Below are 20,942 nucleotides of genomic sequence, written 5' to 3' on the forward strand. Positions count from 1 at the left end.
TGACCGTCGTGCAGACGGTTGTATGTAAGGAAGGTTATGAAAAATTATTTGCCAGTGAAAACTGGAAGTAATTTTAAGTACCCAGAATTAGACATTTTCACACTGTGGACGAGCCACCTGGCTGAATAATCTGCAGCCGCGACAGATGACGCGCCCAGAAGACCCTGCCTTCCGGTTGGGCGTTGAGGTGTCGAGGCCACGCCCCTCCTGTTCTTCCGGGACCGTCGGAGCCTCGGCCTCCCACGCCCGCCTTTCCCCCCAGTACGCAGATGGCGCGATCGAGACAGGGCCATCCTGCTTGGTTTCAGCCCGGGAAGGCACTCGAGGTGGGGCCTCCTTGGCAAGACTGACCCCACACCGGACGCCAGCCCGGACATGGGACAGCCCAGGTCTGATGTCCCCGAGGCTGTGTCCCGGGGTCCGCGGGACCGGACAGGGTCTGGAGACGAGGCCGGAGGCTGGACCTGCCCAAGGCGTGTGGGGGCCCCGCTCCCTGCCTGCTTCACCCCGCGGGCCGTGGCCTGCTCCCTCCCAGCGCCGCCGCCTGCAGCCGCGGTCCTGCGTGGCTGTGTCTCCCAGGCGGGAATGCCGGCAGGGCTCCACACCCCGGTCCGGACCTGGCTCTGGACGTGCTGCCTCGGGGGGAGAGATGAAGGCCTGCCTGGCCCTGGCCCTGCGTGCCCGTCCACCGCCCCCTCACAGTCGTGCGTGGAGCCACCTTGCCCGGCCCTCTGCCGTCCTGGTGGAGGGGCCTCTGTGCCCCTGCCGTTCTGGGCAGGGCTGGGCAGCCATGTGGCCACCCCCTCGCCCCAGCCTGCTGGCCTCTGCCTGTCAGAGGGAGGGAAATTTAATTTTTATAAGATTAATTGCGTTGGAGTAATATTTTTAGCTGAGTGTGGTTCAAATAATAGGCCATTAATTGAAAAAGGAAATTGAAATGAATTTATCTTGTACATAAATGCTGTCATAGGTATTAATAGGGATCAGAAAATAGTAGCCTGTTCCCAGAAAGGGGGTGAACCTGCAGCTGCCCCTGGTGATGAGCACGAGGTAGGGGCCCCAGAGCCCGCAGCAACAGTAAGGCGGGTCTGCAGCCTGGGGGAGCTGGGCCCTGCGGGGGCTCTGGTTGGGGGGCAGGGGTGCTGTGGGGTGGGGCTCTTGTTGGGGGGCGGGGAGCTCTGGGGGGGTGCAGCCTGGGGGAGCTGTGCCCTGGCTCAGGACTCTGGGGGGCGGGGCTCTGGTTGGGGGGTGCAGCCTCTCAGCAGGGGCCTGCAGGTCCTGGTCTTTACCAGGAGGTGGCAGCAGAGCAGCACTTCCCATTCCAGCCGGAGCTGCTGGAAGCGCGGATTTTAGACTTATAATGATAACGCTCAATTTTGTCTGCTCCCAAAGACCATCCTGAGTGGCCGCTCACTGAAGCAGGTGGCTCACGTGGTCCACTCGGGCCTGAGGAGACAGAGCGTCCCCCACTGGCCGTCCTGGGCAGCTCCGATCCCTCTGACCTGCCCACTGGCCAGGCCCCGCCTGCCTGTTCTCTTTTGGGAGGTCTGCTCCTTCCGAGGTGCCCCAGCCTCCCACCCGCCTGTCCTGCTCCTGAGAACTCACTGACTGTCCTCACAGGCTGACAGCCGAGCCCCTGGGTGGATGCAGCCATCATGAGCTGGACGGGCTGGCTGGAGCTCGCAGGCTGGCCCAGCCCCCTGGCCCCTGGACCCCCGCCTCGGGCCGTGGCCACCTTGCTGGGCTGTGTCGGCCTTCTGCCCTCTGTGTCTGCCCCTTGGATCCAGAGTCCGGGAGCAGCAGGTCTGTCCCTGAGAGGCCCGGGCCTGGACCTGCTTCAGCACCTACCAGCTGTTCAGCAGACTGTCTGAGCGGGTGGGCGGGGCCCGGGGCAGAGGGCCCGGATCTCAGTGGTCGGGCTTTGCGCACCTGGAAGACCACTGGTTGGGTGGGTTTCCTGGTGCAGGGGATCTGAGCCTAGGGCCTCCACTTTGGAGTCGGGGAGATGGAAGGCTCATGCATAGTTCGGGAAGTGGGGGCTGGGATGAGCTGGAAGCCATGGGCAGTGGAGTAAGACCCCACAAGGAAGGGGCTGCCCCCCAGGTGCCTGCCCTCCCTGGCCCTGATCCCCACCCCGGTCTCCCTGAGCGGATGTGGGCGTCTCTGTGCCCAGGGGTCTGGACAGGGCACTGCTCTGGGCAGGGAGGGGGCTGTGCAACTGACCCCATGCTGGACGGCTTCACCCCAGCATTTTCCGTGGTGCAGTGGAAAGCACCCTGGGTTTCCTGGCCAACTTCCACACCCGACACCCTGGTGGTTTTGTGTTTGTCCGGAAGAGCCAGGATGGCCCAGTTTTCATCCGCTGTGAGGCTCAGACGCTGGCTCTGTCCCCTCCACACCAGGTACGCCATCAGGGGACCCCGGGAGCCCCTTGCACTGTGACTGGGGGGCCCTCAGGCCCTGCCCACCCGCTCCCTGCTCCCAGAGCCCCTCCTGGGGCGGCTGCTGGGCCCTGGCACCACCTGCTGGGGACAAGCCTGGTGGGGGCTGCGAGGCATGGGTGAAGCCTGTGGCCACATGCCTGGGTGGGTCCTCAGCTGCGCCTGCAGGGCGTTGGCAGATGCAGGAGACAGGGCGGGCAGGGCTGACCCCTGGCCTGTGGCAGCCCCGCCCAGTGCAGGCGCCGAGGCCAGGCTCCCGAGGGCTCTGCACCCGGCTTTGACGAACGCAGCGTTGCCCTAGAGCACGGAGGTTCTGACTTCCCCTCAAGTCTCTGGAAGTGGGTTCCATGTGAACAGACGGGTCAGCATGCTGGCACCTGCCTCCTGAGTCCCTGGGCTGCACGGCTGCACCTGGAAGATGGAGGCAATGCTGCCCACAGCCTGGCTGGGCCCCCGCTCCCCCCACCAGCTTCCATCGTCCCCACCAGCCTGGACCCTGGAAAGAGGCTCCTGGGCTTCGTGGATGGGCGAGAGTGTGGCCAGGCCCAGTCCCACAGACATGGACTCGCGGTTCTGGGGGTCTCCCGGGACTGGGCCCTGTTGCCAGGGGGAGGCAGTGGACATTGGAGAAGGGCCGTCTCAGGTCCCCCCAGGAAGCCCCCTCCCTCCCCGCTGACGCTGTGCTCTGCAACCCGCCACCCCCGCTTCCTGGGCGAGCAGCCCCCGACGGCCTGACTGTGTTTCTTCCTCGTGGTCAGACCAGGAGGCCCAGGTCAGGCCCTGGCGTCCGGGGTTGGGGGTCTGTTCACACCGAGGGGTCCCTTCCTGCCCTGGGGGGCCTGCCGTGCTCCCACTAGTGGCTGGTGTCCACTCTGGTGGCTCCTGGGCCCAGGGTGCCTGGGCAGCAGGTCACCAACAAACCGGCTCCTTCCTCTCCCCTCGGCGCCGTGTTGAGGGGCTTCTTCTGCTCCTCACTGGGGGCACACAGGTCTCAAGGGTCCGCACTAGCCCCGTGGTCTCCTCCAGTAGGGTCTGGGCCCGTCCTCCAGCCCAGGGCACCTGGAGGGCGCCTGATGGAGGGGGTGGGGTGGCACCGGCTCTTCCTCCCCGCCCCCCACCCCCTGGCCTGATGCCCGCTCCTTCCAAGGGTTCACCCTGCTCCGCAGCCTCTTCCTGTCTGCTCTCCTGGATAAGACTTTGGGCGAGATTTACGGAAATTGATGGCATTGGCTGCAGCTCTTTGGTCTGAGGAAGGGCAGGAAGGCACTGGCCTCTCGGATGCAGGACGGCCTGCGTTAGCCCCTCTGGCCCCACCTCCTGCCCCGCCCGCAGGTCCAGACAGGCCTGATGAAGTGAGGGAAGCAAGATTGGTTTTCCGAGGGCGCGGGGCCCTCCGCGCTCAGCTAAATCACGGCTGCCGGCCTCCGGGGCGGGGGCGGCCGCTCCCCCTGCGGCCGGGCGGCCCCGCGGGACGTGGTGATGTGCGGCCCAGCAGCGGCAGGGCTGAGGGAAGGTGAAACTGTCATATCGATCTTTTTAGCACTAAAATATGAGCCACTTTACTCTGCTCCCCGCTGCTGTGATGTGAAAAATAATAACTTGGGTCCAAATTAAAAATATTGATCTCTGGAAGGTGCTGGAAGTAAATAAACACCTTCCGAAGTTTTCGGGTCAGCCGAGAGACGGCACTCGGCAGTAAATGTGTCCACGTGTCAGAGTCCAGGGTTCTTGATCTGTTTTTTCTTTAAATTGATTTTTCATTATTTACTTCCTAAAAGTGTTGGAATCTGGTCCTCTACTGTTAAATCCCAGTGTTTGGGCAAATCATTTCTTTGGGGCTTATAAGGTGCGCCTAATCCACTCCTCATTGATTGATTGATTTTTGACTCAATAAGCGTGCGGACCCGGCCTTATTTAGGGCTTCCATCATAATTTTTTATGCATTTAGGCTCGACTTTTTCATTTCCCTCTAGTGGGCAAGCCGCGTTGGGCTAGCCGGCGGGGAGGACAGCTGCCGCCGGGTGGGTGTGCCTCCAGGTGGTGTCCCATGGAGCTGCGTGTGTCCTGGCCGCGGGCTTGTGGCGGGCTGAGCCCTCCCCGGCCTCTGAGTGCCCCTTTGCACACAGGGGGTGACGCGGGGGTTGGAGAGCCTCCTGTGACTGTGCGCATGAGTCTGCGACGCTGTGGTCCCCGGTGGAGCTCCCCTGTGGAGGCCCTGAAGCTTGGGTGCGTCCGGGTCACCATGCGGCCGGAAGGTGGGAGGGTGGGGGCCGCCCGGGACAGACAGGAGGTGTTATGTGGCACCTTCTGCGTGGCCGCTGGGTGAGACCGTGCCTGGGAAGACCTGGGACTTACAACAAGGCACCTGGCCGGCGGCGTGTCCGGCTGCCCCGAGAGCCAGCAGCCGTGTCCATCTGGAGCCCTGGACGGGACGCCGCCAGGCAGGGGAGCTCCCTGAGCCAGACCGGGGCAGGGGCAGAGAGAAGGGGGCAGCGCTGGGGGCTTTGGGGGGCTGGTGCAGGCCCACCCTGTGCTCTGTTCTTGAGGCTGTGCCACGGTGTTGGTGACGCTGCTGAGACACGGGAACCACGTGTGCGGGTCTGTGCCTGCCCCTCAGGTCCTCCAGGAAGGCGCCTCCCGGCTCCCTCACTGACCCACGGGTGCCCTGAGTGGATGGAGGCCAGTGGGGACATCTCTGCCTCACCTGGACTTGAACCCCGACCGACAGGCCGCTTCAGAGCCTGGCCTGAGTGCTCAGGGTCCTGCCCCGCCCGGGCCAGGGCAAATTGGGAGGATGGGCGGATGTTCCCAGAGTGGTTGGCATGCTGGCCAGAGGGCAGGAGGGCCACTGGCTGGGGCACCGGGCTGTCAGTGGCCCCTCAACAGAGGCCAGAGCCTGCGGGGATCTCGTGGGCTTGTTGGGAGGGAGGGGCTGCTTTTCTCCTTCCTGGTTTGGAAACTGTGGAGTGAGGGGGACGCAGCAGTGGCCGCTGCGCCACGTGGAAGGGGCGGGGCCCTGGTGAGACGGTGGCCTGCCGGGGTTTGGGTGGGAGGCAGGCTGAGCCCAGCCACCCGGGACATGAGGCCAGCTCCCCGGGGGCTGCGACGACCCCTCCTCAGCAGGGTGCTCGTCTTGAGTTCCACCCACCCCTGAGTGTCCAGTCCTGGATCATGTTTTCCAGCTGATGCCCTTTCCTGGATCACCAGTACCTGCCCCTCGCCTTGGGCACCACCTCCCTTGAGAAGCCAGGTTTCAGATGAGAATGCATGTCTCAGAGGCTGGTGTGCCCGTAAGGTGCGCCCGGGAGGCTTGCTGGCTGCAGGAAGAAGCTCTGGGTTGCTGCCCTCCATTTCCCACCAAAGATCAGAGGACTTCCCCGCGCAGCTGCAGAAGGGCCCACGCTGGCTGCCGTAGCCCAGGCCCCACTCGCACCTGGCAGGTGCGGAGCCCAGGCCACAGGTACTGCCTCCCGAGAGCAGGGCCGCTGTTACCAGCAGGGGTGTGGTCCAGCATCCCAGGCACCAAGGTGCCGTGAAGCCATCCGTGTGGCCACAGGACGTGCATGTTGTGATCCGTGTGCTGGGCCTGCTGCGGGTGCCACGGATGCAGAGACACAGGCCACAGGCCACCCATAACACTCACACTCTGCCCTCTGGAGCTTGCACACTCCAGTGAGCACAGGTGCAAGCACACGACACTCAGCCTGCACGTGACGCAGACACGCTGCACGTGACCCCCACACGTGACCCCTACACGTGACACAGACACACTGCACATGACCCCTGCACGTGACCCCTGACGCAGACACAGTGCACGTGACGCAGACACTGCATGTGACCCCTACCTACACGTGACCTGACACCCTCTCTCTGTGCCCTGGTGGAGCTTGCAGAGTCCAGGAGCAAGCACACTCTGTGTGGTTACAAGATTGAAAGAGTGGGTGTGAATGCGTCCACTGCCCAGTACCACCCGCAGGCCTCTTGGAGATGGGAGTGGAGACCAGACTGCTCTGAGGAGGCCACGTTTAGTGGGGCCAGGAGGGCGTGCAGGAATGGGCAGGGAAGGCGGAAGGTGGTCGTGTTTGCACGAGGCCACGGCAGACGTGGAGATGGGCCACGGGCTCCGCTGGGGATAGCATGCTGCTGGCCATGGGTGCATGGTCCTTGATGATGTGCTGGCCCTGAGGCCGTGTCCTGCCCGGGGAGCCCACCCCAGTGACTGAGGAGGGCCGAGGGTATGAAGACCCAGCACAGAGGCCTCATGGGGGGTGACCCTGAGCGAGGAGAGGAATGGGCCAGGGGCAGGGCCTTGGCAGTGCCCACTTCCCAAGGCCATACCGAGAGGCAGAAGACAGACCTCAAGCTCTGGCATGCCAGAATTCCCATCCAGAATCCCACCCGGCAGCCTCTGAACACGCAGGTAGGAAAAAAGGAGAATTGTGTTTCAGATGCATCAGGCTTTCATGGTGTGTCCCTGGTGCCTTGGTCAGGAAGCTGTGGTGCTCTACCCAAGGTCCAGAAAGCCCGGAACACAGGGTTTTGAGCAGCCAGCTCCCTGGAAGTGGGAGCAGGGCCCAGACATGGAGTGGGTGCCTGCAGCTGGGCCAGGTGTCTGCCAGGCCCTTAGCAGAGGCCATACCCGGCTCCCTGGGCATGAAGAATGGGTGCCCTTGCCTTCAGCTCTGCAGACGCTGATGTGTGCCCCCCTGTGCCAGGCCTGCCTCTCTGCTCTCAAAGGAGCCCCCAGGTCAGTGGTGAAGGAGCTCCTGGGGGAGAACCATGTACCCTGCGGGAGTAGTCAGCTGGCTGAGTTTCTGAGAGTCTTCAGGAAGGTGAGACTGATGTGCAGAAACACGGAGATGAGGTTTAGACAGTGTGTGAATGAAGCGTGATAAATGTGTCTTAAAGATCTCAATTAACAAAAAAGGAGGCAGTAATGAACTCCAAGGAAAACAAAGAGCTGTTCAAGACAGGAAAAGCAGTTGTAGTGTAGTAAGTGGTTCTATTGTGAAGAGCATTCTAAAGTTATAATGATGTGAAGACTGATTATTAGTTTAAATAAAAATGTGTTTTTATCCCGAGGATGGGGCTCAGGGATTGTGTGTGTGTGTGTGAGTCTGTGTGTCAGGCATGTGAGTGAAGGAAGGTGCTAAAAAGGGATTAAATCCTCGTTTTCCACAGCAGAGAAATCAATAGTTAATATTGAAGACTAGGAAATCAAGAAGTAGCATTGTAAGCTTTAGCAGTTTGGAGGTAAATACCAAAAGAAAACAATTAAAAGAAAGTAATGGCCTCTGGGGAGTAGAACATTGAAATTATCAGTTCAGTTCAGTTCAGTCGCTCAGTCGTGTCCGACTCTTTGCGACTCCATGAATCACAGCACGCCAGGCCTCCCTGTCTATCACCAAGGCCTGGAGTCCACCCAAACCCATGTCCATCGAGTTGGTGATGCCATCCAGCCATCTCATCCTCTGTCGTCCCCTTCTCCTCCTGCCCTCAATCTTTCCCAGCATCAGGGTCTTTTCCAGTGAGTCAACTCTTCGCATGAGGTGGCCAAAGTATTAGAGTTTCAGCTTCAACATCAGTCCTTCCAATGAACACCCAGGACTGATCTCCTTTAGGATGGACTAATTGGACCTCCTTGCAGTCCAAGGGGCTCTGAAGAGTCTTCTCCAACACCACAGTTCAAAAGCATCAATTCTTCCGGTGCTCAGCTCTTTATAGTCCAGCTCTCACATCCATACATGACCACTGGAAAAACCACAGCCTTGACTAGACGGACCTTTGTTGGCAATGTCTCTGGTTTTTAATATGCTATCTTGGTTGGTCATAACTTTCCTTCCAAGGAGTAAGCGTCTTTTAATTTCATGGCTGCAGTCACCATCTGCAGTGATTTTGGAGCCTAGAAAAATAAAGTCAGCCACTGTTTGCACTGTTTCCCCATCTATTTGCCATGAAGTGATGGCACCAGATGCCTTTGTCTTCGTTTTCTGAATTATCAGGGCACTGCTGTTTTTCCATAATAAGCCGTGCAGAACTGTAACTTTTCAGACAAACCTAAAAAAAAAGCAGGAAGAGACTCCCTGCCTTGATGGTGACCTCAGAGAAGACGTGCGGTGGTGGCAGGGAGGTGGCGCACGGGTCTGGGGCGTGGAGGCAGCGGTGAGACGTGGTGGCAGGTGGGGCTGTGTGTTGGCTCGAGAAGGCAGCGGTGGGCACTGGAGGTGGCACGTGGGTCTCTGTGCCCTGGTGCAGGGAGAAGGGCTGCGGCGGCGGCAGGGAGGTCGTCCTGGCTCTCTGAGCACAGGCTGATTGTAAGAGACTGCAGCGAGGGAGGAGGCTGGGGTCCTGGAGATTCCTCAGCATCAGGAAAGGGATTTGCATGTGAATGTGAATTTGAACAGTTTTGGGAAAGAGGTGAGGCCACCAGAAGGGCAGAGAAGGGACAGATGGGTTGTGCGGAATGCGAAAGGCATATCAGAGAAGGCTTTGAAGTTCTGGTTGAAGTCAGTGCACAGAGTGGGCCAGAAGTAGTGGCCCACCGTGGTTTTGTGTTCTCCCTCGGTGCCGTCCTCTCTCTGAGCCCGTGCCACCCAGGGCATGTCCCCTAGCCAGCACTACGGAGAAATGGGCTGAACCCAGGAGGTGAAGACAGCGCCGGCTGAGCCTCCCGGGATGAGGCGGCCAGCGTGTGGCCAGTCCTGGAGTACAGCTCGCGACCACCGCCACCTGCCCCCGCCGCACGCACTGTACTCCAGCTGTCACGCAGCTCCTCCACGTGTGCGTCAGCCTCTCTGCGCTGTACTTCTGAAGACACAGTCCAGAGCCAAGGGCAAATGGTTTGAGGTTTGAGATCAACTTTACTGAACTGACTGCATTGAATGTAATGGGAACAATGTCTTCTTCAGGGAAAAACAATACAAAATGAAGTGCTTTCGAGAATAGTCACTTTGGATTTGCTAAGAAAGTAAAATCAAAGCGAGTCACTACTTCTGATTTGCTAATGTAAAGTATTTAAAATCTAGTCCTGCAGTTACAGCTTGTAGGCTGTCAATTTGCAAATGACTTAGGTGGAAAATGAATTTAAATGATCTTGCCATTTATAGTAGCATCAAAACATGAAACATTTAACTTAGGAAAGAGAGAGAGAGGCTACAACATAGTGCTCAGAGAAGCCAAAGAAGATGCGGAGGGACAGACCATGTTCATGGATGGAAAGGCTCAATGTTGTTAAGATTTTGTTTCTCCCTAGATCTATGTAAAGATTCAGTGCAGCACCAGTTAAAATCAGGGCAGCCTCTTTATCTTATAGAAATTAACAAACTGGTTCCAAAATTTATATGGAAATGTTCAGAACCTAGGATAGCCAAAACAACTTTGAAAATGAACAGAGATTGAGGAGTTACACTGCCTGATTGAGATTTATTATAAATCTGCAGAACTCAGGACAGTGCAGTCTTGCTGTGAAACCAGAGGAATAGATCATGGACCAGAGAATTTAGAAACAGATCCCCCACTGATTTTCCATGAAGGTATTGGGATAGCTCAGTGGGGAAGACAACCTTTCCCTAAATGATGCTGTAAGGAATGGCTATGTACAAGGGAGCCGCAACCCTCACTTCAAAACTTGTGAGAATTTAACTCTGAAACTGTAAAATGTTTGTAGGGACACGTAGGAGGAAATCTTAGTGACTTTGGCTTTGGCAAGTGAAAGTCACTCAGTCGTGTCCAGCTCTTTTTGACCCCATGGACTTCTCCAAGCCTTTGGCTTTTGCAAAGATTCCTTAAATATGACACAAAAAGCAAAAAGTATTACTAAAGAAAACTTTAGCTATTGCGCTTCATCAAAATGAAACATTTGTTCTTCAAAAGATACAAAAATATAGTTTACAGCCAAGAGAAAATATTTGCAGAAATCTGTGATTAAGGAATTTATCTCCAGTGCTACATGTAAAGATCTATTACAAACCAGTACTTACCAGACAACTGAATTTCTGGAAGGTCTGAACAGACTCTTCACCAGACGAAGTACAAGAATGCCACATGAGCATATGCTCAGCACCGTTCCTCAGTGGAGCTAAAGCGAATGAAGAGCACGCTGTTCACTAAGGATCACAAGTGTCCAATCTCGGCTACAATGAAAAGACCGACCATATCCAGTGCTGGGGGGCACGGGGAAGAGCCGGACCTGTCAGATGTCGCTGGGGAGGGTGAGGGGGGCACGTGGAGAGGCACCTGAACAGTTAAACGCTCAGCGACCGTGAGACCTCACCGTCCCACCTCCAGGCGCCCACCGTGGAGAGATGCAGGCGCATGTCCACATGGGGCTGGACACAGGTGTTTGTGGCAGTTTCACCCCCAGGCTGCGGACCACGCACGCGTCTGCCAGCAAGTCTGCACCAGCTGCGGGACCACCTAAGCGCCGCCTGCAGAGGCAGGGGAAGAACGGCCAAGACGCGGGAGCGCGGCAGCGGCAGCGTGAGGCCGCCCTCGGAGGCCGCCGTCGCGGTCCGGTCGTGTCACCCTCTACACGCCGCGCCCACAGTTCGGAGAATGGCAGTTGTCCATCCATAGCGCTGTGAGCAGTCACGTGGCTAATGGCTGAGAGGCAGTCAAACTTTAAATTACTTAACTGAACAAGAATATTTCCGTTACCAGCTGACTCCACGTAAAAGCCACGCAAACTGCTGTGTGTGTCTCATGGTCAAGGAAGCCGAACGCAGTGCAGAAAGTAATAGCAGAGTGCGTGTAACTCTGTGCGCTGTGCAGCTCTCGTAAGGATAAAAGTCACCCTTTAGGTTAAGTAAGGCTGTCTGGGTCTTGGGTGTAGCACTGCTCCAACTCAGTCAAATAGTGTTCACTTTGCTGCGCGTTTTCTCCCGACCTCAGGCGGGCGGACGCGGTCTTCTGGCGTGGAGCCAGCCCTTTTGGTCATCATTTGCAGTGGAGCCATGGTCTATAGTGGGAGACTTGGCAGCCCCGTGGTGCCAGGAGGGGTCCCCATGGCAATGGGCAGCTGCCGCCATCCCCACGAGCGGATCTCGCCCCACCCCCACTAGCCGTGCGTCCACCCCCACCCCCACCATGCGTCCACCCCTACTCCCACCCCCGCCGCTTGTCCACCCTGACCCCTGCCGCTCGTCCACCCCCACCCCCACCCCCACCGCGCGTCCACCCCTACTCCCGCCCCCACCACTCGTCCACCCTGACCCCTGCCACTCGTCCACCCCTACTCCCACCCCCGCCGCTCGTCCACCCCCATCCCCACCGTGCGTCCACCCCTACTCCCGCCCCTGCCGCTCGTCCACCCTGACCCCTGCCGCTCGTCCACCCCCACCCCCACCGTGCGTCCACCCCTACTCCCGCCCCTACCACTCGTCCACCCTGACCCCTGCCGCTCGTCCACCCCCCCCCACCGTGTGTCCCCAGGCGCCCCCCCTCCGTGGCGCTCATGGTGTGCAGGGGTTCAGTGAGGAGCCCCCTGCCTTCACCCGGATCCCTGGCGGGGGCGGGGCCTGTCTCTGTCCCCCACCCCGCAGGCCCCTCCTGCGCCCTCGGCCCATTCGGCAGGTGGGAGCCGGGCCTGGCCGGGCTGCCGGGCAGTGCGGGCCGAGCGGTGATCGGTCAGACGCAGACAGGTGTGATGGAGCGTGTGTCAGCTGTGCCTGGAAACAAATGCAGCCCGGGAATGTCTGGTGAACAACTGAAAGATTGTAAAGCTCTTAAGGACTTTGGTGCTTGTTAGTGTTTTCTGACAGGAACTCAGAGAAGCGGGGGCGCAGAGCGGCCCTGCCAACTGGCGTTTACCTCGCTGTCCTCTCAGTCGGCCTGAGTGGCGTGTTCCCCCCGCCCCTACTCCCAGCCCTGAGCTCACCAGCTCCCCCAAACGCTCCTGAGGACCTCTAGGAGCCCCCAACCCGAGTGGACACCTCCTCTGACACTGGCCGCTGGCCGGGAGACGCCAGGAGCTGCAGGGACCTCGGGCTTCAGAGCCCGCTCCCATAGGAAGGCAGGTGTGGGGTGCCATGAAGTCCGTGCCCTGTGGTGCCCGTGGGTTTTAACTCAGCGGGCAGGGGACGTGGCCTTCACGCTCTGCGTGGCACCTCCATTCTGGATCTGTGTCTGTGGGGCTCGCCCGTCCACATTATGCCACGTCCTGTGTGTGCCAGCGCCGTCGGCCAGAGGGCAGGGAACGGTGTGGGATCGCCCGGTGCAGGGGTCCTGACGGGCCCTCCTCTGCAGCGGGCGTGAGGCTCCGACGACCCTCAAACCGGGGTCAGAGCCCGCGGTCCTGGACCCGGGTGGCCGGGTCTCTCCTGCTCCCCTGGGCTGCATTCTGGGCAGAACCTTGGAAGACCAGCTGTGCAGCTTACCCGGCTTTCAGACAGAAATGGCTACTCTTCGCTCTTCATCTTGATATTAATGCTTGGTTGTCAATTTTTACTGCTGATCTGATGGACGGGGCCCAGGGCCGGCCGGTGTCCCCTTGGAGCAGGCTGGGGCCACCGCCCCCCGTGTGCACCTCCCCGCCCCCTGTAAGTGGCCCAAGTGGAAAAGTGCCTGCACAGGAGACTTGGTCAGATGGGCTGGCTGTGCTGTGTGCCCAGCGCTCTGGGTCACGGGCAGGTAAAGGTGAGCTGCTTTCTGTTTGTGTAATTTTCTTTCTATTAATCCCCTCACTCCCACCCACCACTCAGGAAAACAAAGGCTGGACACAGCTGTGCGAACTGGGCCCAGACCAGCCGGGATGGAGCAAGGCCAAGGTTTCTGTGTTGGCCCCTGGGACCTGGGAACGCATGATCTGATTGTGCTGTGTAACTGCGGCAGCCCAAGCACGCGGCAGACGCCCCACTGTGACCCGGCCCGGCGGGGCTGCGGCCCCACTGGGCTCAGAGCCCCACTATTCAATAAACGCAGGCCCTTCTTCCAACCATCGAAATTACCTAAAGCGTTTTCCGAAGAGAGAGAACAAATCCAATCAAATCATAACTGTTGTACCTCGTTCCGGAGTTAAGTGTATTTGCTAACATGTGGGCCTGGTACAGAACCTCCTCCCAAGTTTCATCTATTATCACAATAATTGAGTTTGTCGCTGGAATTAGATTTATCAAATTGCGTTATCCTCTTCAGAAATTGGGTAGGTAGCCTGGCAGGGCGCGGTGGAGTTAATCCGCTTTGCTGAAGCCCCCGGTGGCTCCACGCGGCGGCCGGCCGCGGCTCAGACATCTTCCTGTCACCCCGGACACCGTGTAATTTCTCCTCGATCCCTTGTGCAAATAATGACATTTGAATCGAGCATTAACAGGCTTAATTACTTTAAAATTGTCATTTTAATTTACACTGATATAGTATTGATCATACAAGCAGAGATTAAGCTGTTCAGTGGAGCGGATGATGGGGAATTAAGCAGTAAAGGGCCCTCCAGGGGCCGCGCACTGCCCAGCGAGTGCGGAAGAGGGATGATGCTGGTCGGTAATGAACTGGCGGCATGCGGGGACATGAATCTCGGGCTCTGGGAGAAGCGGAAATAATGGGGTTTGGGCGGCATTTGCAGGTTATTCATTCGCTGCCATGCACCAATTCTCCGGTGATTCATCCGCCTCACCAACATTTATTTATCCAGCAAATTCCGCGCTCTGACCTTTTGGCTGAGCGCATCGACCAGAAGTTGGAGCGGAGATCTTTCAGGGGTAACTTTTGTGTCTGTTATGTTCGCGTATGTCTCGGTCCCAGCCCACAGAAGCCTCAGGTTTTGGGGACGCTCTTGTGTCCAGGCCGTGTGGTGATCGACAGTGGGAGGGTGGGCTGGGTAGGCGTCGCTGGCGCCTCTTAGATGAGAGGACCTGGGGGTCTCGCACGTTTCGTGGGAAGTCACAGCCCTTTGCCTCCTTCGGGTTCATCTCCCAAGTTCTCCTGCAGTCAGAATGGCCCCACCGCCCGTCCAGGCGCTGCGGGGGAGATGATGAGTAAATGCAGCTGAGACCGCTCCTTCCAGGTGGAGCACGTGGACAGACTCCTCCCGCCCACGTCAGAGCACTTCAAATAGCTTCACCTTGGACCGTTTCCCTCTGAGGAGGTTACGTAATAAAAACTCAGCCTGATTGATTTTATGGCTCAACAGGGAAAAATGGAATTCCCGGCCGCTGTCCTAATGGCTTATTGTAAGCAGTGAGGGCAGGGTTAATCAGAGTGATGGGGGCGGGCAGACAGACGCGGCTCCCACGGCAGGTGGGCTCTGATTCCACGGGGCATCTCTCCTCAGGGTGACCTCAAAGCTCGCTTTCCAGTTCACTTGTTCCTGCCGGGCTCGCGTGTCCTTACCCCTGGACGGCAGTGCTTGCTGGGCTGAGCTGTGTGCTTTCGGCAGGAGCGGCCGTGCTGAGGCGTCACCTGCTCTGGGCTAGCGTGTCCTTACCCCTGGACGGCAGCACTTGCTGGGCTGAGCTGTGTGCTTTCGGCAGAAACGGCCGTGCTGAGGCGTCACCAGCTCTGGGCTCGCGTGTCCTCACCCCTGGACGGCAGCGCTTGCTGGGCTGAGCTGTGTGCTTTCGGCAGGAGCGGCCGTGCTGAGGCGTCACCAGCTCTGCTCCTTCACTGGGCACCCGCTGTTTGCCAGGTTTGTTTTCAAAGTCCTCCCACGATCCCACTCTTCAAGGCTGGGGGCCTGGGGACACAAAGGCCCAGAGACACTAGTGACCAGACATGGTGGGCAGTCTGGAGGGTCACAGGCATGGCCCCCACGGCCCCAACCTGAGGCCCTCTGTGGCCACGCAGGTAGATGATGAGAGGGAACACACAAGCGTGTTGTTCTTTCTGAAAAGTGTTTAGTTCATTTGGCTGTGCCGGGTCCTGGGTGCACCACGCAGGATCTTTAGCCTGTGCTGCAGCATGGGGGGTCCAGACCCCTGACCGGAGATGGAACCGGGCCCCTGCACTGGGAGCACGGCGTCTTAGTCACTTGACCACCAGGAAAATCACACGTGTCCTGAACCCCGCACTTTCAGACCTGCCAGTGCATCCTTCCAGAGTAGGACAGGCTAGCGACCCAGGCTCACTCTTGACAGGACGCCACCCAAGGACACTCCTTGAACGGGTGGCCATGCTCTGGCCGCCCACTGGCCTCTGGCGGGGGTGGGGCGGCCTCTGGCAGGAGTCGGGCATCAGGCTCGTGGCTGGGACTTGGCGTCCCCCCCGGCCTCCCAGCAGGGACCATCAGAGACCCCCACCAGCGCCACTGGCCTTCCCCATTGGCAAACACCAGCCGCTGTTTCCTCTTTCCTGGAAAGATGCTCCTGACCTTGTCTCCTCTGGGTCCTAGGAAAACACGGCTTCTGTTACTGCCCTCCTAAAGGGCACGGAGCTGAGTGTGGCCAGGGCCGCGTAGCCTCCCTGAGCCTCGGGCCCACCCGTGTCGGGGTTGGGGGCCCTTGTGGTCTGGCCCGAGAAGGGGGCAGGGAGGAGGGGCGTGTCTGTCATGTGGCCCCGCCCCCATGATGTGGCCGCCCCCGCATCCTCCTCTGTCTTGGGGTGGGGGCCGGCGGAGGGGCGGAGCTCCTGCCCGCCGTGCACTCAGGTGGGCGCCAGGCTTCGCCCTGCGAGGGGCGGGCTCCCGTCCTGGCCGAGCGCCTCCCGGCCAGCTGCACCACGCTGTAACGCGTGAGGCCTGTTCCCCACCCTGGCGGGGCCCCGCGCGACAATGGGGAGAGCTCTCACCTCTTATCGGGCTGGAGGTCCACTGATCCAGCTCCGCCCGGGGCCGGGGGAGGCAGACCCCGCGACCGCCTCCCCAAACAGGAAGAGCCGGCGCAGGAGGTGAGCTCGGGCTTCTGAGCGCACTGTGCCGCTTGGCCCAGAAGACAGCTGAGGAGGAAGCCGGTGCGGCGGGGGACGGTTGGGTCAGGTCGGCCCTGGGCGCGGGAGGCGGAGCAGGCGTTGGCAGCTGGAGGCACCCTGACCCCCGGAGGTGCGTGGAGGGCCCCGTGCGCCTTTCTGACGCGTGCGCGGCCCCTCACAGACCTCCGAGGGCCGGTTGGACCAGGCACCCCCACCAGGGAGAGCCTCTGTGTGCGCGCCCAGGCTCGAGGCTGGAGACCTCAGAGCGGAAGACACCGAGCGTGGACTGCAGGCGCTGCGCGGGCTGCAGGCGGCCCCAGAAAGCTGAGAGCGTCTGGAAGGACGCGGGCGTGGGGCAGAGGTGAGCGCCCGCCGTGGGGTCCCGCCAACGTGGCCGAGGGGACGCCACTCTGAAAACAGTGACAGTTTCCCAACAGACAAGGGACAAATACACAAATTCAGGGAGATTAAATCAGCGCCCAGAGAGGCCACAGCAAACTGAACAGAACCCTGGACCTAGGGGCCCCTTTGAAAGTGGCCATGGGGAAGACGGGTCCCCGAGGGGGGGAGTGGTGACCGCGATGCTGAGGGCCATCCCCCCGGCCATGGCCACGTCTCGAGGGAGAGGCCAGCGGAGAGTCCCGCGTCCAGGATGGAGGGCGAAACCAACCGGAAAGGAGTCGGCTGCAGCGGGCCAGTCCAAGGGGACGCATCCTGAAGGACGTTCCCCTCGCGGGAGGGAGTGGCCGCCAGAAGGAAGCGGACACTGCGGGCGGGAAGGCGGGGGCAGGGAGCGCAGGCCGCGGGAGGGCGGGCATGGTGGGGCCCGCAGCGGGGAGACGGCCTGCGGTGCAGACGGAGGCGCGAGACCCCCCATCAGTAGGGGATGGTGGTGCCCCCCGACTGCCGGGGTGAGGAGGGCTGAGGGGCTGGGGCCATGAGCCGTGCCCTCTGCAGGTGCTGCTGTGTTAGCATCTCTGTGGAGTGGGGGCGGCGTTAGGTTATTTGAAGCAGAAGTAGATGGCAGCTTCCCAGTGGGGTTGAAGTTTGAAAATCGGTTAAACCTTCCTCCTCACGTTTCCTGTGCAGGCGTCTCGGCAGCGCACGCACCTTGTAGACCGCATCGCCAGCGCTGGTGGCCCTTGAGGCGCGTTTTCCCTCAACCGTCCTCTGTCTGGGATGTGCTTTCTCCAGAACACTCGTTAAGGATGAAATTGTAATTGAAAAGCTAATGATTTTCAGAAGACGAAAGATGAAGTCAGAGCTGCTTTAATTGCGATGCAAACTCTCTGCGTAATTTAATTGGCATAAAAGTTTATCGATTTGCTTTGCTGATCATTTAGACATGGGGAATACAACAAATCTCATAAAAAAGACTAGTCATTGTAAGTCTGATGTTTTTCTTTGCTTAATATCAAAGCTTTCCGTTTGCAAAGTAATACTGAAAAGAGCATTCATCCTGCAAAGGACTCTCATCATCTCGAGAGGATGAGATGGTGATGCAGAGTTGAAGGTGGCCTGGGGGTACTCGCCGAGGGGCCCCGGGTCTGCAGTGTTCCGTTGCGTTGGAGGGAACTCTGTCTCATGGACAGGTTTCCTTTCCCACCCGTGGCCAGGCAGGCTGGAACCTGCTAAGTCAGGCGGAGTCAGGAGCCTTTCGCTTCTGAAAGGGAAGGTCCAAGATACTGTTCCGAGCAAAACGAGTGATTCTGTGGGGGTGGGCTGGGCCCTGGACGCGACAGCTGAGGTGTTCCCTGGGTGCTGCGTGGGTCTGGGGAGTCCCGAGTCCCCGGCCTGGGCCACAGGCTGCGAGGAGCCCCTCGAGCCGGAACTTCCTGTACGTCGCCCCTGCCCCCACAGCTGGGCCCAAGGTCAGCACCCCTTCCCAAGCCCTCAGTGTCCTTGCGCCCTGGAGACTCGGTTCCAGGACAACTCCTGCCCCTCCCTGCCTCTTCCCCACCGTGCCTGACCCCCACTGACCTGTGCGTGTCCCTGAGGGCCACCCGTCACCCCTGCTCCCTGGGCCCTCACTGACCCCTGCCCTTCACCCTGGCTCTGGTTCTCTTGGGAGCGCAGCACCTTTGCTGAGGACTCTGCACACGGCGACCACTGCCTTTACATCGGGGCCAGACCTCTGTCCTGGCCTCCAGGCCTGCCACCCCCATGAGGCGCCTTGGGGCCATTTCAGCCTTGGCTCATTTGAAGCTGGACGCCTGCACTCTGAGCCGTCCACACCTCAGGCCACGGTGCCGTCCACTTCCAGCTGCTGGCAGGAACCCTGGACTCGTTGCCCAGGCCCTGACTGCTCTCAGGACATCCCGGGGATGGTGCCCCTGCTCAGAAGCTGGCCTTCCGTCCAGAGTCCTGGTCACCATCCCAGGCCTCACCCAGCCCGCAGGCTCTCAGGCCGGACTCCTCTCTGCCCGAGGTCGCCCCGGTGGTTTCCAGGGCGGGTGCCCTGGCAGGGCCGTCCTGGCCTGAGGGGGCCTTGCCCAGGTGGATTGAGACCAGTGTCCCTGCAGTTTGGGGACCTGGTGACGTGCCGTCTCCGTGGCCCATGTCTGCAGGGCCTGGTGACATGTTGGCCTCCTTGCCGTGGTGATCAGACATGTCAGCGGCGTGTCAGCCTCGCGGGGCCTGAGGGGACAGCGGGGCCGGGCTGTGACGGTTCAGTGCGCAGTGCATGCTTTATAAAATGCTCTTTAATTCAGCAGCGGAATATCATTAGCTTTGTACGTAGATGAACACAATGGACAGCCAATTTGATTAACTTCTGATGCTGGCCGTCGGGCAGGAGACAAGATGAAATTACACGCATCCCTGGTGCGGGCGGGCCACGGGGAGCGGGGCGCGGAGGTCAGCAGGGGCCTGGCCGTCACTCCAGGTGCAGCCCAGGGGCTGACCTGGAAAGTTGGTACTTTGTGAACAAGTCAGTTCTCATTTGCGAGAGTCACAGACCAGCTCTGCGGGGCCGGGCGCCTGTGACGGTGATGCCCGTGTGCAGCCTCTCCTGCGGGCTGCCGTCCAGTGACGCAGGCCGGCGTGGGCAGTCAGGCTGCCCCATCCAATTAGGCTGGCCATCGCGAGTTTATTATGCTGGAGAAGATCAATGAAGTTCTGCATTGATTGAAGCAGAAGCCTTGTTTCATTTATTATTGTTTATAATCTAATGAATGTTGCAGTAACTTTGCTTTGATTTATTACTCAATCTGTTAAATTGTTTTAAAACCAGGAGTCTGGGGGCTTCCCCTTGTGAGAGAGAGGGTCGTTCCCCTTGTTGGTAAAGGCGTGTGACCCGTGCGTCGGGCTTGGCTTCTCGGCGCTGCTGTGAGGCTGGGAATGGCTTGTCCTCTGAGGCCTGCGGCGCGTTGGCTCCGAGCCGTGGACCGGTCTCCTGGGGAGGTGGGGGACACGCCTCTGTGTCTCACTGTCCAGTGATTCTTGCCGCGTGCCAGGCCTTGTGCTGGGGACTCAGAGGTGACCAGGCCCCTCAGGGAGCTCCCTCCCCTCCTGGTAGAGAAGGAAATAAGCACACAGCAGAGTGGGCAGCACCACAGAAGGGCGGGGCTGTGCAGGGGCTGAAGTCCGGGAGGGCTGCTCAGAGGAGGCAGCGTTTCCATGGGAACGTGCAGCATCGGGGCTCACGTGAGAGGAAGGTGGCAAAACAGGAATGCCCGTGGTGGCAGAGCTTGCCCATCCTCAGGCTGGAGGCCAGTGTGGCCAGAGCTTTGTGAGCCGGGGGGCTGTGGTGATGGGGGTGACTGGAGAGTGGGGGACAGGGCCAGGCTTCTGGTGGCCCCACAGCAGACGGGGGAACGGAGGGGCAGGAGTGCAGGGGCTGCAGCGGCGCAGGAGGCGGGGCCCCCGGGGCCGAGGACGGAGGGTCAGCCGTGCCCAGAGCACGGGGATGGGAGGGGCCACGCGGGGAGGGTGTGGTGGTGGGAACGCCCCATCCAGGGAGGACCAGGCTTCCAGCGGGATGGGGGGGCGATGCCACAGGGCCCCGAATCCGGACACGCGCACAGGCCCTTGGGACATGGGCACGGGAACTGCGTGTCCCACACCCGAGGCTGACCCCCGGGGGCACCACGCTGGAGCTGGCAGCTGGGAGACGGAGCCTGTGCGGCTGCCCGTGGAGTCGGAGCGGGGGCCCCCGGGGGGGGCTGAGAGTGGCGTCCTGTGGGGTCAGGCATCCACGCTGCGGGGAAGCGGAGGGTCCAGGGAAGTCTTGCTCTGACTCCCGAGTGGGCCGTCACAGACTCGGCTAGCGAAGTCACCGGGTGGCGAGGGTGAGGACCAGGCCAGGAGCAGGTGAAGGCCCTGGACGCAGTCCAGCTGCCAGAACCCACGAGTGGGAGCTCATGTGTCGTGATCAAGCAGCCTGGGGCCAGCAGTGCAAGGCTGGCCTGACGTTTTCAACCCTCTCAGAGCAGTGCTCTGCTTTAACCCCCTATAAACCAGACTTGAATGTGGCTTAAGGCGTGTCGCAGTTACGGGAAGGAAGACTGAGCACCGTGAAGATGCCGCTGCCCCCCGGGCAGGCTGTGTGTGATCTGCACCCCAGCAGGATGTCTGGGTGTTATTTGGCAGCTGTTGGGGAGTTTCACTTGGAAGTACAGCGGGCCAAAAATAATAAAAGCAGTTGTGAAGAAAAGCAAAATGGGGCAT

General features: G+C 60.0%; 1 protein-coding gene across 2 annotated transcripts in view; it reads left to right on the forward strand.

Annotated features, from left to right (window-relative positions):
* INPP5A (inositol polyphosphate-5-phosphatase A) overlaps positions 1-20,942 on the forward strand; it is a 146,038-nt gene that overhangs the window by 73,583 nt on the left and 51,513 nt on the right. The gene's annotated exons all lie outside the window — the stretch shown is intronic.

Source organism: Bubalus bubalis, chromosome 23 (assembly GCF_019923935.1).
Source record: "Bubalus bubalis isolate 160015118507 breed Murrah chromosome 23, NDDB_SH_1, whole genome shotgun sequence".
NCBI classification, from domain to species: domain Eukaryota; kingdom Metazoa; phylum Chordata; class Mammalia; order Artiodactyla; family Bovidae; genus Bubalus; species Bubalus bubalis.